This window comes from Cibotium barometz, chromosome 18, assembly GCF_041138505.1.
Source record: "Cibotium barometz isolate CiBa-2024 chromosome 18, ASM4113850v1, whole genome shotgun sequence".
Classification (NCBI taxonomy): Eukaryota; Viridiplantae; Streptophyta; class Polypodiopsida; order Cyatheales; family Cibotiaceae; genus Cibotium; species Cibotium barometz.
Genome location: NC_141063.1, coordinates 42,309,928 through 42,326,760, shown reverse-complemented (window position 1 = coordinate 42,326,760; position 16,833 = coordinate 42,309,928). Strand labels below are relative to the sequence as shown.

At 46.9% G+C, this 16,833-nt stretch overlaps 1 long non-coding RNA gene across 4 annotated transcripts in view; it reads right to left on the bottom strand.

Annotated features, from left to right (window-relative positions):
• LOC147629364 (uncharacterized) overlaps positions 1-15,377 on the bottom strand; it is a 97,663-nt gene extending 82,286 nt beyond the window's left edge. For 2 of the 4 annotated variants that reach the window (XR_015267934.1, XR_015267933.1), the window contains exons 1-3: positions 14,910-15,061; positions 12,804-14,826; positions 11,837-12,673 (exon numbers count right to left, since the gene is read on the bottom strand). This is a non-coding gene — a long non-coding RNA (uncharacterized LOC147629364). The other 2 variants (XR_015267935.1, XR_015267936.1) reach the window with 2 other exon arrangements.
• Between the last annotated feature and the right edge of the window lie 1,456 nt (positions 15,378-16,833).

Genomic DNA, 16,833 nt, shown 5'->3' with positions numbered 1-16,833 from the left:
AGGTTATTGCTTGATGATTCTAAACCGAGAGCCATTATGAGTTGCCTACCAAGGGCCACTGTGAGCCACCACCAATTTTGGGCGATGCTAGTGCAAAGTGCACCATCGCTACTCAGCCCAATGACAATGCCGCGCCCACAAATTTCATCTCGCCAAACCTGGGTGATGCGATTGTGGAGAGAAATGTCGCCTCTGCCTAGCTCCCGAACGAGCCACCATGACACGCTTCTCTACCCTCTTTGCTGCACCATCGCTTCTTTGCCCAATTTGCCGCTTCTCCACCCTGTCTTCCCTCGCTCTGCAAAGACGGGTTTCTTGAGCACACAGAGTCAGCAGAGCAGAGAGCCCTCTGCACATAACTTTGCCCATGGCTAGGCAATGGTCTTAGCTTTGGAGCTAGGCCTCTTTGTGGCGATGATCTTAGCTTTGCAGCTAACTTTTAACAGAGGAGGCGAAGGGCTTCATAACCTTCCGCGAGACCATGCACAGGCTCCACACGATGATGAACATACGCTGCCTGTGCACAGGCTGCCATCCATTCCATCAACATATGGATAAGGCCGCCTTTGAAGCCTTGATGAAACAAGTGGTAACAAGCAAAAGGTACCCAAAAGAGACTATCCCCAAACCTTACTAGGTTTCCCTGATCAGGCACGTAATACTCATGGAATGCTGGAAACAAACATTTTGCAAGAACGTTGGGTCAAACTAACACAAATCTAACTTCCCCAAATTTGGTTAAGTCCACAGGCTGCTTCCTTATCCAAATAATGAACCACATCGAGAGAATGCTGAGAAAGAAAAAAACATTCTAGCTAATCCTAAGCTCTAATACCAACTGTAGATCCAGTACTGCTGTGAGAGTGTTAACAGATAGAGAATCACAGTGGAAGGCTTATCCAAACACAAACAGACAAATAAGTATCTACTCCAATCAAATGTGCATCCCCAAGAAATCAAGTTCAATAAACAAACAAAACAATGTACGACGACTCCCTCAGATATACAAAATGCTCAACAAACTGACAAATGCAGCCAAGTTGATGACAAATGTGATGTCCACAATCTCCTATAGATTTTTCCTTCAAATGCATGGTTGGCCCTTGCTTTGCTGTTGGATTGCTATGTAAGGCTGAATATCTCATGATGATGAAAACGCCACACCTATTTATAGGGCCTTTTATGGGTCTACTTGATTAACCACAGTTATTAAAGGATTAGCCGACATACTCTTTGCTGCAGGCTGACTACCATCCAGCCAGCCCTGCATCCCAACCCACTGCCTTCTGCCTACTAGTCCACGCACAACCAGCATGTCCTCTCCAGCCTGGCCAACCAGGCTACTAGCACCCAACCTAGCACCCATCATGTCCATTGTCTGGGGCAGCCAGTCCCTGATGGTGGCTGCCCGGCCGATCCCAGTCTCACCCAAGAAATTGAAAGTCTGAAGCACTGGGAGACCATTTTGTGTCCTACTTTGAAGCTAACATTATGTCCTCGCCTTGTAAGCACAGAAGCTTGTAAATGCATCTCCACAGAAGACACCTAATCAAGCACCTCCCGTCCACTGAAACCGATCCCGTCAAGTGGGAAAGACTCCGCTGGACACCCACACGCTTAATAGCACAACTTTAAAACCACAAATTTGAAATGGACGACTTTAAAACAACTTGAATTTAAATGAACAGAAATGGAAAGATGGACACCAGCACTGGGGCCGGAACGGGCCGACCCCCCCCTCAATATATGATATATTTATTGGGAGTATTTAATGAATACAATGCTCCATGGGTTCTGAGAACCAGATAATGTCCATGTACATATGAAAACAGTACCAAACAAGTAGGCTCGGATTTCGATGTAGAGACTCGAAGCAGAACGACCACTAGTGTGGTCCAATCGCTACGGTCCTGTGCTTTCACTGGACTCCGCGGAGAGCGCCACACTGGTGTTCCGAGACCACGCACAGACAGGCGCTCTCGTACTAACGCCTGGCTCTCCCGATCTCAGCACCTTTGGACCGAGGTGTGCCAAAATAGCTTGGACAACCCGGCACCGAACGGGTGTTGCCGTAGAGGGATGAATCCCTTATCAGATTTAAACATTAAATGCTTTATTCAAATCTGAAAATCACTTACTTGTAGTTGGTTGACAAAAGACCAAAACTTGCGGAATGATGAAGCCACTCAGGTGATGCGAAGTCTTCCTTGTAGTACACCCGTGGAGATGATGTACCGCCACAAAGGACACAGCCTGATAGTGATGGATACACAGCCGCCTGGGGGAAACAATTCAGAGGTAATACGTGGCCTTCATGTGATGGCAGCCAACTCTGTGTAAGCAAAACATGTAATGGGCGCCTGGCTGTATGCGCAGCAGTGCTTTGAGAAGAAGGCCCACGTCTGAGTGCAGTAGCAGCCGCCTGTAGAAGCAACAATACATCAGCCGCCTGGAGAGGGGCAGCAGTAAGGAGGAGATGGAAGACAGCCGCCTGCAGATGGAAGCTCAGTCGCCTGTAGAGGGGCAGGTGCAGCAACGGCAGCCAGAGTGTAGGCAGTCGCCTGTAGGAGCAGAGGCTGCACACTGTAGTCAGGAGCAGCCGCCTCTGTGCTGCTGTAGCAATCTGTTGGAAAACAGGCGCAGCCCTCTTGTAGTAAAATCAGCCGGCTGTAGAGAGACAGGCGCAGCCAGCACAGCAGTGGGTACTGCAGTCGTACAAGGAAGGCAGCCAGCCGCTTGGGAAAAACCAGCGAAGAGAAGATGGTTGCCGATTTCTCCACGCAAGTTGGTGGTAGCGACGGGTGATGAACAAACGCAAGAAGCGATGGATTTCTCACGCTTGAAGGAGGGAGTCTTTTTAATAAAATTTAATGTGGAGATAACCTTAGTGTTGTCCACGCTTGCATGTGGGGGATTAGTGGGGGTAGGTGACCATGCCCACCCCCACACTCACTTAAAAGTGAGGCTCCCCACCTTGGCCCCAAAGTGGGTGCCCAAAGGGGGTGCCCACTTTTAAATAAGTGTGAACCCCTAACCTTATAAATCAAAGGGTTAGAATTTAAAACATTAAAACAACATGTACCATATACTTACCACCTGTTCACATGCACTGAAACTCGTCAGAATACAGGGCAGACTTCACGACTCACTGGCAGGCGTCCCCGCTCAGTAAGTAACACGTCAGGCAGGCAAACACACGAATACATGTCATGCGAAAACAGTTTCAAGCATGCAAATCATGTGTGCATGTGCAAATAGTAACATGGACATATCTCCCGTTCATGGAACATGTACAAAATATCTGTCGGCATAGAACTGGCACGACATAAAACATAAAAACCTGGTCTTCCTATGGAGTGACAGTCCCATAGGTAAGACACAGTTCCAGGCACGAGTTTCCCTATGGTGTGACAGTCCCATAGGCAAAACACGGCACGAATACTGGCTCTTCCATGGCGTGACAGTCCCATGGATCGAGCACAGTCCAGGTCATACACGGGTGGCACTGATCTGGCTCCCGTCCATACGACACCATCCTGCTAACACACGGGTGGCACCAGTCTGGCTCCCGTCCATGTCAGCAAAATACTGGCCTCTTCACACGAGACACCGGCCTGGCCTCAAGTGAAAGAGACGCAAAAACTAGGAATGGACCAAATGGTCGGCCAATTGGTGACATCCCCCCGGGCTTCTAAAGAGTTGACCTCAACTTAAAAGCCTCAAGATATGCCTGCAACAATTGCGGATAATCTGCAAAATAATCCTCATTTACCCATTTGGCATCAATAGGCAAATAATTTTTAAACTTCACAAGGTATCTCCTGGAAAGCTTTCCTGCAGGTAGCTTTCTCTCCTTGTGAAAAACAATCTGTTCTGGCTGGAGGATCTCCTCAAGCTCTTCAATCTCTGGCGGATCTTCTGTGAGTGACAGGCTCATCAGGATCTGGCCCCACATATTTCCGAAATAGACTCACATGAAAAGCATTGTGAATCTTCCAATGACTAGGTAAAGCAAGCCTGTAGGACACTTCATTGATCTTCTGAATCACCTTGAAGGGTCCATAATAGCAAGGAGAAAGCTTAGGATATGATCCTTCTCGTCCTGGCCTCTTCCGAAGCCTAGCCTTCTCAAATTTCAGCAATACCCAATCACCTTCTTTGACTTCCATGTCCCTTCTATGCTTGTCAGCAGCCTTTTTATGCTTATCCTGAGATCTTGCAATGGCTGTCCGCACCTGACCAAAGGCAACATCCAAGTCACGAACATATTCATCAGCTGCAAAGATCTCATCCTTGGTACGAAGGATGGGTGGCAAGACCACTCTGCCATAAATAATCTCAAACGGAGCCTTTCCTGTGGAAGCATGGATCGTATTGTTGTAGGCAAACTCAACAAGTGGAAGATACTTCTCCCATGCACTCTTTTGATCTGCCACATAACACTTCAACAAATCCAACACGGCTGAATTTGCAGCTTCACTTTGGCCATCCGTTTGGGGATGATAAGCTGATGAAAACTCAAGCTTAGTACCCATATTATCAAACAAAGCCCTCCAAAATAGGCTTGTAGTCCTGGGATCTCTATCCCCAACAATGGATTTAGGCATACCATGATGCTTGAAAATATTAGCAAGAAAAAGCTTTACCATATGATCAGCTTTAATGGTTTTCTTGAAGGGCAAGAAGTGAGCTTGCTTGCTAAACCTGTCCACAATAGTCCAAATAGCATCATTCCCATGCTGGGATCTAGGCAAATCCATGATAAAATCCATCGTGATACTTTCCCAAGGTTGCGAGGGAATAGGCAATGGCTGAAGCAAACCTGGAGGCTTTTGCCTATCAAATTTCACCTTTTGGCAAGTGATACATGCACGCACATAAGCCTCAATGTCTTTACGCATGCTTGGCCAAAAGAAATACCTCTCAATCATGCGAGTAGTAGGCATAATACCTCTATGACCAGCATATGGTGGAGCGTGACATTCGTCCATAACCTTAGGACGCAAATCCTTCACCACACATAGGGAATTATCCTTCATGAGATAACCCTCGTTGATAACATAAGAGGCATGTGAATGACCAGCCATCAAATCAGTCCATATATGGCAAAAATCAGCATCCAAATGATACAAATCTGTCATAGCAGATAGATCTCCATGAGAGGCCACTGAGACTGCAGCAACATAAGGCCTCCTAGAAAGTGCATCGGCCACCACATTTTTCTTTCCTGGAGTATGCACAATCTGAAAATGAAACATGGAAAGAAAATTTGCCATTCTCATCTGCTTTTCTGAAAGCTTGGTTTGAGATAGAAAGTATCTCAAGCTTTGATGATCTATCTTGACTACAAATTCAGCCCCAAGAAGGTAGTGTTTCCAAATCTTTAAGGCGTGAATTACAGCCAAGAGCTCTTTCTCATAGATATCCATATGAAGCTCAGCATCATGAAAATGACGGCTCTCGTATGCAACTGCATGCCCTTCTTGATTTAGGACAGCTCCTATGCAATCACCACAAGCATCACATTCAACCACGAATGACTTGTGCAAGTCAGGAACAATCAATACTGGACCACATATGATCGCATGCTTGAGCTACAAGAAAGCATCCTGTTCCTTTGAAGTCCATTTGAAAACAGTTTTCTTCTTCGTGAGATCATGTAGAGGAGTGGCAATCATAGCAAAATGCCTTATGAAACGCCTGTAATACAAACATAATCCCAGAAAACTACGTACTTGATGTACGTTTTGCAATTCGGGCCAATTCCGAATAGTCTCTATCTTTGCAGGATCCATTGTAACTCCATCCTTGGATACAATATGTCCCAGATAATGAATCTCTGAAAGGAAAAACTCACTTTTCTTGGCATTCACGAAAAGTTTATGCTTCCGCAACTCTTCGAACACTGTGACCAAATGAGTTCTGTGTTCCTGCTCATTCTTGGAGAAAACCAAGATATCATCAAAGAATACTCCTGTAAACTTGCGATGGGTTCGGAATATCCTATCCATCATACGATTAAAAGTAGCAGGAGCATTGGTGAGACCAAAAGGCATTACCAAGAATTCATATAATCCGAAGGCTGTCCTGAATGCAGTCTTATGGACATCTTGTGGCACCACGCGAATCTGGTGATAACCACTCTTCAAATCAAGTCTGCTAAAGCAAGCTGAGCCATCAAGTTTATCCAAGATATCATCAATACGTGGAATAGGAAATCTGTTCTTGATGGTAAGCTTGTTCAAAGCTCTATAGTCCACACACATACGGAATGATCCGTCCTTCTTTTGAACAAGAAGCACAGGAGAGCAGTAAGGTGAGGAACTGGGCTGAACCAAACCTTTCTCTAAAAGCTCGTTTACCTGCTTCATAATTTCTTCTTGTTGTGCAGCACTCACTCGGTATGCGGGTTTGTTAGGAGGAGAACTACCTGGCACAAGATCTATGCGATGATCTTCGGGCCTTTGGGGAGGTAATTCACCTGGCAACGAGTCAGCAAAACAGTCGTTGAATGCATTAAGAAAATTCAGCCTATCATTAGACATAGCATCCACATTTTGTTGATTTGGCACAAGACTATCACGCACAAAAACCAAGTACGCTGAAAGACTCTTTTTCATTGCTTTATTAATTTGGATGTGTGATACAACTGGGATGGAATCCCCTTCTTTGCCAGCATCAATAAAATGCATGCGGCCTTTATGCATAAAAGAAATCATATTGGACTTGTAGTCTTTGCGGGGCTCAAGCCTATGGTGCCACGGCTTGCCCAACAATACATCACATCCATTCAAAGGAGCAACTAGGAAATGCTCATTATCAAGATAGCCCTGTATATGAATACGCAACTTCCCAATCAAAGGGGTAACCTGCACCTCTTTGCCAATAAATGCAGCTTCAGCTTCAATCTGAGGTCCCATGTTTTCAACCTCAATACCCAATGCAGCTGCCATTTGCATAGAGATGAAATTGTCAGTTGCACAGTCATCAAACATAAAAAGTGCGGGCTGATCCTTGATTTGCCCCCAAGCCTTGCAAACCATACGCTCTTTAGCATCATGACCTGTATTACCTTGCACATCAGGAACTGCATGAACATTTGCTTTGGTGTGCTTGTCCTCGTGCTTTGGTTTGCGATCTGGGCATTGCCGAAACATGTGGTCTTTGCTACCACAAGAAAAGCATTTTCCATCCTTAGCATATTGCTCTCTTTGCTCCGGGGTTAATCCAAATTTGTTCTTCCTTGGGCCCTGTTCTTTGGATGTGTAATTTTCAGCTTTACCACCCTTGTAAGGCTCCCGGAAGTTCTTTTTAGATGGCTGTCCACCCTTTTGCTGATTTGGGACAGCCTTGTCCTTCCCCTTGGAACCTCCTTGATCTTGCTTGATCTTGAGCACCAATTGCTCTGTAGCAAGGGCAGAAGCTGTGAGTTGCTGCAACGTATGTTTTGGGTGCAATTCAATACCCGATCTATATGCAGGTTGCAATCCAGAACGAAACTTCCTCTTTCTTTCCTCCTCTGAGATTAGCATGAAGGGAGTCACTTCCAGCAACACTTTCCAAAATTTGTTAACATACTGTTGCACACTCTCATTATCTTTTTGTTCCAGCCTGTCCCACTTTTGAGTGAGAGTTTGCTCCGCGTTGGGTGGCAAGAACTGAGCATAAAATCTATCTTTGAATTCCTTCCAAGTAGAGATGGGATCCTTGGTGATCTTTTCGGTGATCCACCAATGGGCAGCAGTGCCTTTCAGAAACATGCTAGCATGGCGCACCTTCGACTTTTCTGTAAAGTCCTCATCGCTAAAAGCAATGTCGAACTGTGCCACAAACGCTAACACCTTAGAAGCATCATGTTCACCATGAAAGACATCAAATTTGACAGATTTATCACCTGCTTTGAACTCCTTGAGCTTCCTGGCATGAGGCTCATGGTCCTCTCTTTTTCTTTTCCCCTTATCCAACGGGGTAGCCCTGTCTGCATGGGCTCCATGGGCCGTCATAGAAGCTTCATGGGGCACGGTGGCATGTGCTCCACGCACTCGAAGCTCAGATGCATGTGACTTACCTGCATATGGCATAGTCTCTCCATGGGACAACTCAGAAGGCAAAATTTTTCTGGAAGCAGACCTGTCACCATGAGATACATATCTGGCATGCATGTGACTTTCGCGCCCTCCATGAGCACTGGCATACATAAATCTGTCAGGCTTAGTGCCTTGGGGAGAGGATGCATGTCGAGAGGTGACAGTCACCTCTTCCTTTTGCATATAAGATTTCAGCCTCTGGGATGCGGGATCTCCATGCTTCAAACGAGGTGGATTTCTGAAAATCAGCTCCCCGTCATCCCCCTCTTTGATATCTCCTTTGCGAAGGAGATAGGCAAGTGCCAACTCCCTTGGTTTCTTGCCCACTTCACGAGCCATTGATTCAAAGGTTACATCAACCATAGCATCAGCCTTCCTGGCTTCAATAGCACTTTGCAAATGTGGATCTTCATGCAAAAACTTCAATTCTTGCTCTTGAGCCTGCAAAAGTTTTCTCATATGTTCCATTTCAGCTTTCATAGCATTAGGGTCTTGTTCAAGCATAACTGTCTTCCCTGGAGACAGTTGACCCTTGGATTCACTATCAAGAACCCTTTCAAGGGGCTTGTGCCTACCACGCAGGGCATCAGACCCACGAGAAGCACTAGAAGGACCCCTTGAATTTGGTACTTCCAAAGGGTTGCCTTGGCTGTCCATTGTGTTTTAAGTTTGCTAAAAGCGGGATGTCCAGTACACAGGTTCGTTTCCCCACTAGGAAGAGGGAAACAACCGTGGCTCTGATACCAATGAAACCGATCCTGTCAAGTGGGAAAGACTCCGCTGGACACCCACACGCTTAATAGCACAACTTTAAAACCACAAATTTGAAATGGACAACTTTAAAACAACTTGAATTTAAATGAACAGAAATGGAAAGATGGACACCAGCACTGGGGCCGGAACGGGCCGACCCCCCCCTCAATATATGATATATTTATTGGGAGTATTTAATGAATACAATGCTCCATGGGTTCTGAGAACCAGATAATGTCCATGTACATATGAAAACAGTACCAAACAAGTAGGCTCGGATTTCGATGTAGAGACTCGAAGCAGAACGACCACTAGTGTGGTCCAATCGCTACGGTCCTGTGCTTTCACTGGACTCCGCGGAGAGCGCCACACTGGTGTTCCGAGACCACGCACAGACAGGCGCTCTCGTACTAACGCCTGGCTCTCCCGATCTCAGCACCTTTGGACCGAGGTGTGCCAAAATAGCTTGGACAACCCGGCACCGAACGGGTGTTGCCGTAGAGGGATGAATCCCTTATCAGATTTAAACATTAAATGCTTTATTCAAATCTGAAAATCACTTACTTGTAGTTGGTTGACAAAAGACCAAAACTTGCGGAATGATGAAGCCACTCAGGTGATGCGAAGTCTTCCTTGTAGTACACCCGTGGAGATGATGTACCGCCACAAAGGACACAGCCTGATAGTGATGGATACACAGCCGCCTGGGGGAAACAATTCAGAGGTAATACGTGGCCTTCATGTGATGGCAGCCAACTCTGTGTAAGCAAAACATGTAATGGGCGCCTGGCTGTATGCGCAGCAGTGCTTTGAGAAGAAGGCCCACGTCTGAGTGCAGTAGCAGCCGCCTGTAGAAGCAACAATACATCAGCCGCCTGGAGAGGGGCAGCAGTAAGGAGGAGATGGAAGACAGCCGCCTGCAGATGGAAGCTCAGTCGCCTGTAGAGGGGCAGGTGCAGCAACGGCAGCCAGAGTGTAGGCAGTCGCCTGTAGGAGCAGAGGCTGCACACTGTAGTCAGGAGCAGCCGCCTCTGTGCTGCTGTAGCAATCTGTTGGAAAACAGGCGCAGCCCTCTTGTAGTAAAATTAGCCGGCTGTAGAGAGACAGGCGCAGCCAGCACAGCAGTGGGTACTGCAGTCGTACAAGGAAGGCAGCCAGCCGCTTGGGAAAAACCAGCGAAGAGAAGATGGTTGCCGATTTCTCCACGCAAGTTGGTGGTAGCGACGGGTGATGAACAAACGCAAGAAGCGATGGATTTCTCACGCTTGAAGGAGGGAGTCTTTTTAATAAAATTTAATGTGGAGATAACCTTAGTGTTGTCCACGCTTGCATGTGGGGGATTAGTGGGGGTAGGTGACCATGCCCACCCCCACACTCACTTAAAAGTGAGGCTCCCCACCTTGGCCCCAAAGTGGGTGCCCAAAGGGGGTGCCCACTTTTAAATAAGTGTGAACCCCTAACCTTATAAATCAAAGGGTTAGAATTTAAAACATTAAAACAACATGTACCATATACTTACCACCTGTTCACATGCACTGAAACTCGTCAGAATACAGGGCAGACTTCACGACTCACTGGCAGGCGTCCCCGCTCAGTAAGTAACACGTCAGGCAGGCAAACACACGAATACATGTCATGCGAAAACAGTTTCAAGCATGCAAATCATGTGTGCATGTGCAAATAGTAACATGGACATATCTCCCGTTCATGGAACATGTACAAAATATCTGTCGGCACAGAACTGGCACGACATAAAACATAAAAACCTGGTCTTCCTATGGAGTGACAGTCCCATAGGTAAGACACAGTTCCAGGCACGAGTTTCCCTATGGTGTGACAGTCCCATAGGCAAAACACGGCACGAATACTGGCTCTTCCATGGCGTGACAGTCCCATGGATCGAGCACAGTCCAGGTCATACACGGGTGGCACTGATCTGGCTCCCGTCCATACGACACCATCCTGCTAACACACGGGTGGCACCAGTCTGGCTCCCGTCCATGTCAGCAAAATACTGGCCTCTTCACACGAGACACCGGCCTGGCCTCAAGTGAAAGAGACGCAAAAACTAGGAATGGACCAAATGGTCGGCCAATTGGTGACATCCACCAACTCCACGGAAATATCCATGTGCTACACCCAACCAGAATCTCTGGGTAATGTCAAAGGAGGCAAATCCGAGACACAAGAAAAACAGAGGAGGAGCTTTCCCATCGGAAACATGCCACATGCCCAAGACATGCAACGGCACTTCCAAACAAAACTTGGGAGAAAAACTCCTCCACACATCCACCCAAGTCCACCAGCACACTTACATAATTACTCCTCCGTACATCCACCCAAGTCCACCATGGACTTTTTGCAATGCACTCGGGCATTGAAGAAATTGACAGTGAAACCAAAGATCCTTCACCCAGGTCTTTAAGGCTCCGAAGACTCGTGTTAGTCCCCTGACTGAAAACTTCTTCCTTCCGTCGCCACAGCCTCGGGAAACCGCTGGCCAGAAATACCCAGCTTTTCCATGCACTCAGCACAGTTGGGCACAAGGTTTGTTCGATTAGTAAATTCAATCGATGGTTCAATCGATGGAAATCGTCCCCATTTACCATGGCATGACACTGCAAATAATCCTGACCCACCATAACAAAGCAGCACCGTGAAAGTTCTCGGGATAAGATGACGATTATTACATCTGAACTGCCCGCAGTTGAAAGATTGACAGGCATCTCCTTGACCCAATTTGTAACTGCCTCAACATCCATCTTTCCATTGAACTTGGGGGGGCACTCCTCATGTTGCATGTGAGAGGAGGTTGGGATCCCTACTACAGACCCTCCGTGACATATAAGTGATGAAACAGGAGAGAAGGAACATGGTAAGGAGGGATCCCATGATGAAGACCGTCCACGGAATACATCCGAATCACCCATCCGAATGACGACTCCCATGCTGGGGCTCATGCCAGCCCGAGCATTCCTAAAACCACCAAAAGCAACCTTCCAAATGTTGCTCAATCACCATGCTTAGGCTGGTCCACCTCTTGCTTGTGGTGGCCTTCCTGCTTGGATTGGCGGGCAACAATGGATGCAGAGTTCGAGCTCCGTGGGTCCAAATTTCCCGCCCCGCAAGGCACCAACCTCTTGACGAAAAGCCAACATCTGCTCGACTTGCGTGCGGGCCTTTACAGCCATCTACTCTGTCAACATACGGGTCAAGGGGCAACCATCATCTGATCCTTCACACCTGTAAAGAGAAACAAATGGTACCGAGTAGTAAAAGAGACTTTCCCCAAACCCTTACATGTTCCCTTGGTTCCACCCTAGTCATGCAGGCAACATACATGGGATGCTGCAAAATAAATGTTCACAAGAACCTTGGGACAAACTAACACAAAATCGAACTTTCTTCAAACCCGGATGTGCTCTCTTGACTCTACGGGCTGCTTCCCTAGCCAAACAATCAACACACACAGATGGAATGGCGGGAACTTGCTAGGGTTTAAGCAATTGTACACCAACAGAGTCTAAAGAGAGAATGGCAATGGAAGACTTACGCAAACACACACACACACAAGTATCTCCTCCAATATGGTGGCAAGCCAAGCTCAAGTTTACCACACACACACACACACACAAGTATCTCCTCCAATATGGCGTCAAGCCAAGCTCAAGTTTACAACAAACAATTTCGACGAGTGTATGGGAAAAAAATGATCAACAAACAGAGAGATGCCCCATGCTCATGTCCTTTGATTCCCTCGCAATTTCGCCTTCAGCTGCTGCAGATGAAGATGCCATTAATGAGAATCCTCCTCTAGACGCTCCAATTAAAACCTGTCATTGAGAACACATTCGAGAAATTCCTTTACAGAAGTTGCAAAAAAAACATCCACTAGTGCATCTGCTCATATGGATGAATGAATCATAAAAGTAGACAACACTCCTCAGTAATGTTGAGTCAAACCTGTATCCACAAGTAACTCCTCAGCACCCTATGCTCGGACCAATATCCACCAACTCCATGGAAATATCCATGTGCTACACCCAACCAGAATCTCTGGGTAATGTCAAAGGAGGCGAATCCGAGACACAAGAAAAACAGAGGAGGAGCTTTCCCAGGCTCTAATAGCAACTGTAGATCCAGTACTGCTGTGAGAGTGTTAACAGATAGAGAATCACAGTGGAAGGCTTATCCAAACACAAACAGACAAATAAGTATCTACTCCAATCAAATGTGCATCCCCAAGAAATCAAGTTCAATAAACAAACAAAACAATGTACGACGACTCCCTCAGATATACAAAATCCTCAACAAACTGACAAATGCAGCCAAGTTGATGACAAATGTGATGTCCACAATCTCCTATAGATTTTTCCTTCAAATGCATGGTTGGCCCTTGCTTTGCTGTTGGATTGCTATGTAAGGCTGAATATCTCATGATGAAAACGCCACACCTATTTATAGGGCCTTTTATGGTCCCTTTTATGGGTCTACTTGATTGACCACAGTTATTAAAGGATTAGCCGACATGCTCTTTGCTGCAGGCTGACTATCACCCAGCCAGCCCTGCATCCCAACCCACTGCCTTCTGCCTACTAGTCCACAAACAACCAGCATGTCCTCTCCAGCCTGGCCAACTAGGCTACTAGCACCCAACCTATTGCTAGCACCCATCATGTCCATTGTCTGGGGCAGCCAGTCCCTGATGGTGGCTGCCCGGCCGATCCGTAAGTGCATTCGATTACCCACCACTAAGACTGAAACGACACTACAAAGTAGACATGGGTGCAACACACAAGAAACTCCATTCCAGTCTCACCCAAGAAATTGAAAGTCCAAAGCACTGGGAGACCATTTTGTGTCCTACTTTGAAGCTCCTCGCCTTGTAAGCACAGAAGCTTGTAAATGCATCTCCACAGAAGACACCTAATCAAGCACCTCCCGAGGAAGCACCTGCCATTAATGAGAATCCTCCTCTAGAAGCTCCAATTAAAACCTGTCATTGAGAACACCCCGAGAAATTCCTTTACAGAAGTTGCAAAAAAAAACATCCACTAGTGCATCTGCTCATATGGATGAATGAATCATAAAAGTAGACAACACTCCTTAGTACTGTTGAGTCAAACCTGTATCCACAAGTAACTCCTCAGCACCCTATGCTCGGACCAATCTTGCTTGTGGTGGCCTTCCTGCTTGGATTGGCGGGCAACAATGGATGCAGAGTTCGAGCTCCGTGGGTCCAAATTTCCCGCCCCGCAAGGCACCAACCTCTTGACGGAAAGCCAACATCTGCTTCGACTTGCGTGCGGGCCTTTACAGCCATCTACTCTGTCAACATACGGGTCAAGGGGCAACCATCATCTGATCCTTCACACCTGTAAAGAGAAACAAATGGTACCGAGTAGTAAAAGAGACTTTCCCCAAACCCTTACATGTTCCCTTGGTTCCACCCTAGTCATGCAGGCAACATACATGGGATGCTGCAAAATAAATGTTCACAAGAACCTTGGGACAAACTAACACAAAATGGAACTTTCTTCAAACTCGGATGTGCTCTCTTGACTCTACGGGCTGCTTCCCTAGCCAAACAATCAACACACACAGATGGAATGGCGGGAACTTGCTAGGGTTTAAGCAATTGTAGACCAACAGAGTCTAAAGAGAGAATGGCAATGGAAGACTTACGCAAACACACACACACACACAAGTATCTCCTCCGATATGGTGGCAAGCCAAGCTCAAGTTTACCACACACACACACACACAAGTATCTCCTCCAATATGGTGTCAAGCCAAGCTCAAGTTTACAACAACAAACAATTTCGACGAGTGTATGGGAAAAAAATGATCAACAAACAGAGAGATGCCCCATGCTCATGTCCTTTGATTCCCTCGCAATTTCGCCTTCAGCTGCAGGCTTGGCCCTTGCTCTGACTGCTGCTTCACTGTTGCGTCCCCCCATATGACAGTGTGTGCCATCCACCTCCTGATATTGAGAAGCTTCAAATGAGTGGAGAGATCTCACAGCCAATGAAGTGTGGGGCTAACTAACTAAGCAAGAAGGAGAACCTGGGGGGGACCAGGGATGAATCTGCCATGTGTGGTTGTGGTGGAAACCGATGATCCAAAGCCTCCTCCTTTATCCTGTAAGGAGAGCAAGAGAGGAATGTCAGGAAGAGAGAACACCATCCGGGGCAAAATCAAGAGCAGCAATGGTTCAGAACAAACATATGTGGATGAGGTCCATGGAGTCCCCTGCGCGGTCCAGTGCTGCTAGCCGAGGTGGCTGTCCGTAGTAACTGGCAGTAGGCAGATATGAGCAGGTAGGAAGTGTAAGATCACGGAAGAAAGGCAGAGGCTATTCATTCATGTCAAGTGCTCCTCCTGCTGACAGATCCCATGACGGATGCGTAATCCAACATTGCTCCTTTTGCCTCAACAACAGCAGCAGCATGGAAAGGGTGGTCTGTCTCCTTCTCCGCGTAGGGTATGCAAACCTGTTATGGGACCTTTCCCACGACACGCGTGCGGTTGGCAGCACTACCCTCAAAAAGAGTCGTACTTCCTTGAGGCTTGGAATAAGCTAAGCTCTCTCTACTACAAGTATCTTGTGGACATGCATGGCATGCAGCATCATGTTCATCATGTGGTGTCTATGCGCACGGCCTCGTGGAAGCTACGAAGCCCTTCGCCTCCTCTTCCAAAGTCAGCTCCAAAGCTAAGGCCATCGCCACAAAAGAGGACCACCCATGGGCAAAGTTATGTGTGCAGAGGGCTCTCTGCTAAATCTTTGTGCTGCTCAAGAAACCCTTCTTTGCACGGCGAGGGCAGAGAGGCAGCAAACTCGGGCAAGAAACCCTTTACTCGCACCACCCAAGTTTGGCGGCAAAATTGGTGGGTGGCACCGTCGTTGGGCTGAGTGGACTCTCTGCACACCAGCAGCACCGCTCAAAATTGGTGGCGGCCCATGGCGGATCTAGGCAAGCAACACCTAGTGGCTCTCCCGGTTTTGAATCAGCGCGGGCCGGGCAATAACCTCTGGTGGGGTCACTAGCAGCAACAAGCTAGCGCTGCAGCAATTTGAAAGCCTAGCTTTGATACCGTTCACGAGGAGATTAGGGGCAAGCAACTAATCATCCTTTATCCACTAAACTCAAGACTTTGTTATTATATGTCACTACACTAGTAGCCTACCAAGAGTAGCTCAACCTCATCCTATTCTCTTCAATCTACAATGTGCTCCTCACATTGACCCTATTTTTGTGTGTCTAGCTTCTTCTGGTGGGATTCTAACTTCACATCTACGGTCTTGCAATTAGTTCTCCCTAGATTCCAAGTAGAAAGCTACTCATTTTGTGAGCCGCCCACACAAAAGCAACTAACGTGATTGTTAGCTAGCATTTGTGAGGTTATAGCAAGAATAAATATTTATGAGGGCTTTCCTTGAACTTTGCTCGTTAGACCACTTGTGTAAAGCTTCCATTAGGCACTCTTGCCAATGGTGGAGGCTTTTCTACTTACATCGGAGTAGCAGGTAGAAACCCAAAGCATGTTATGTCCATTGTCAAAGAATAGGCACATTAGGATGAGCTTCTACTCCTACTTACATTGAAGTAGAAGCTGGAAACCCAAAGGGCATGTTCTCTCACATCACATACAATGGGACAATGACACATCACATACACTGGGATAATGACACATGGCTAAACATATGACATCACTGCTTATCACACTCACTCATAAAACGGCTATAAGAGCTCATTCACACACATAAACACACTAAGTTATCTAAGGGCTGTTTCACATACACATAAGACTCCGAATACCCAACAAACCTCCCTTCAGAGCAAAGGGGGTAAGACACGACATGCAAAAGAAGTAGCTACCTTCTAGCTTCATCACATGTTGCAAGGGAGCGATCTAGCCATTTGCAACTCCCGTGCCATGCCAATCCTCCAATCAACAAAGTGACCGAAGCAGCAAGTCTAGCTCT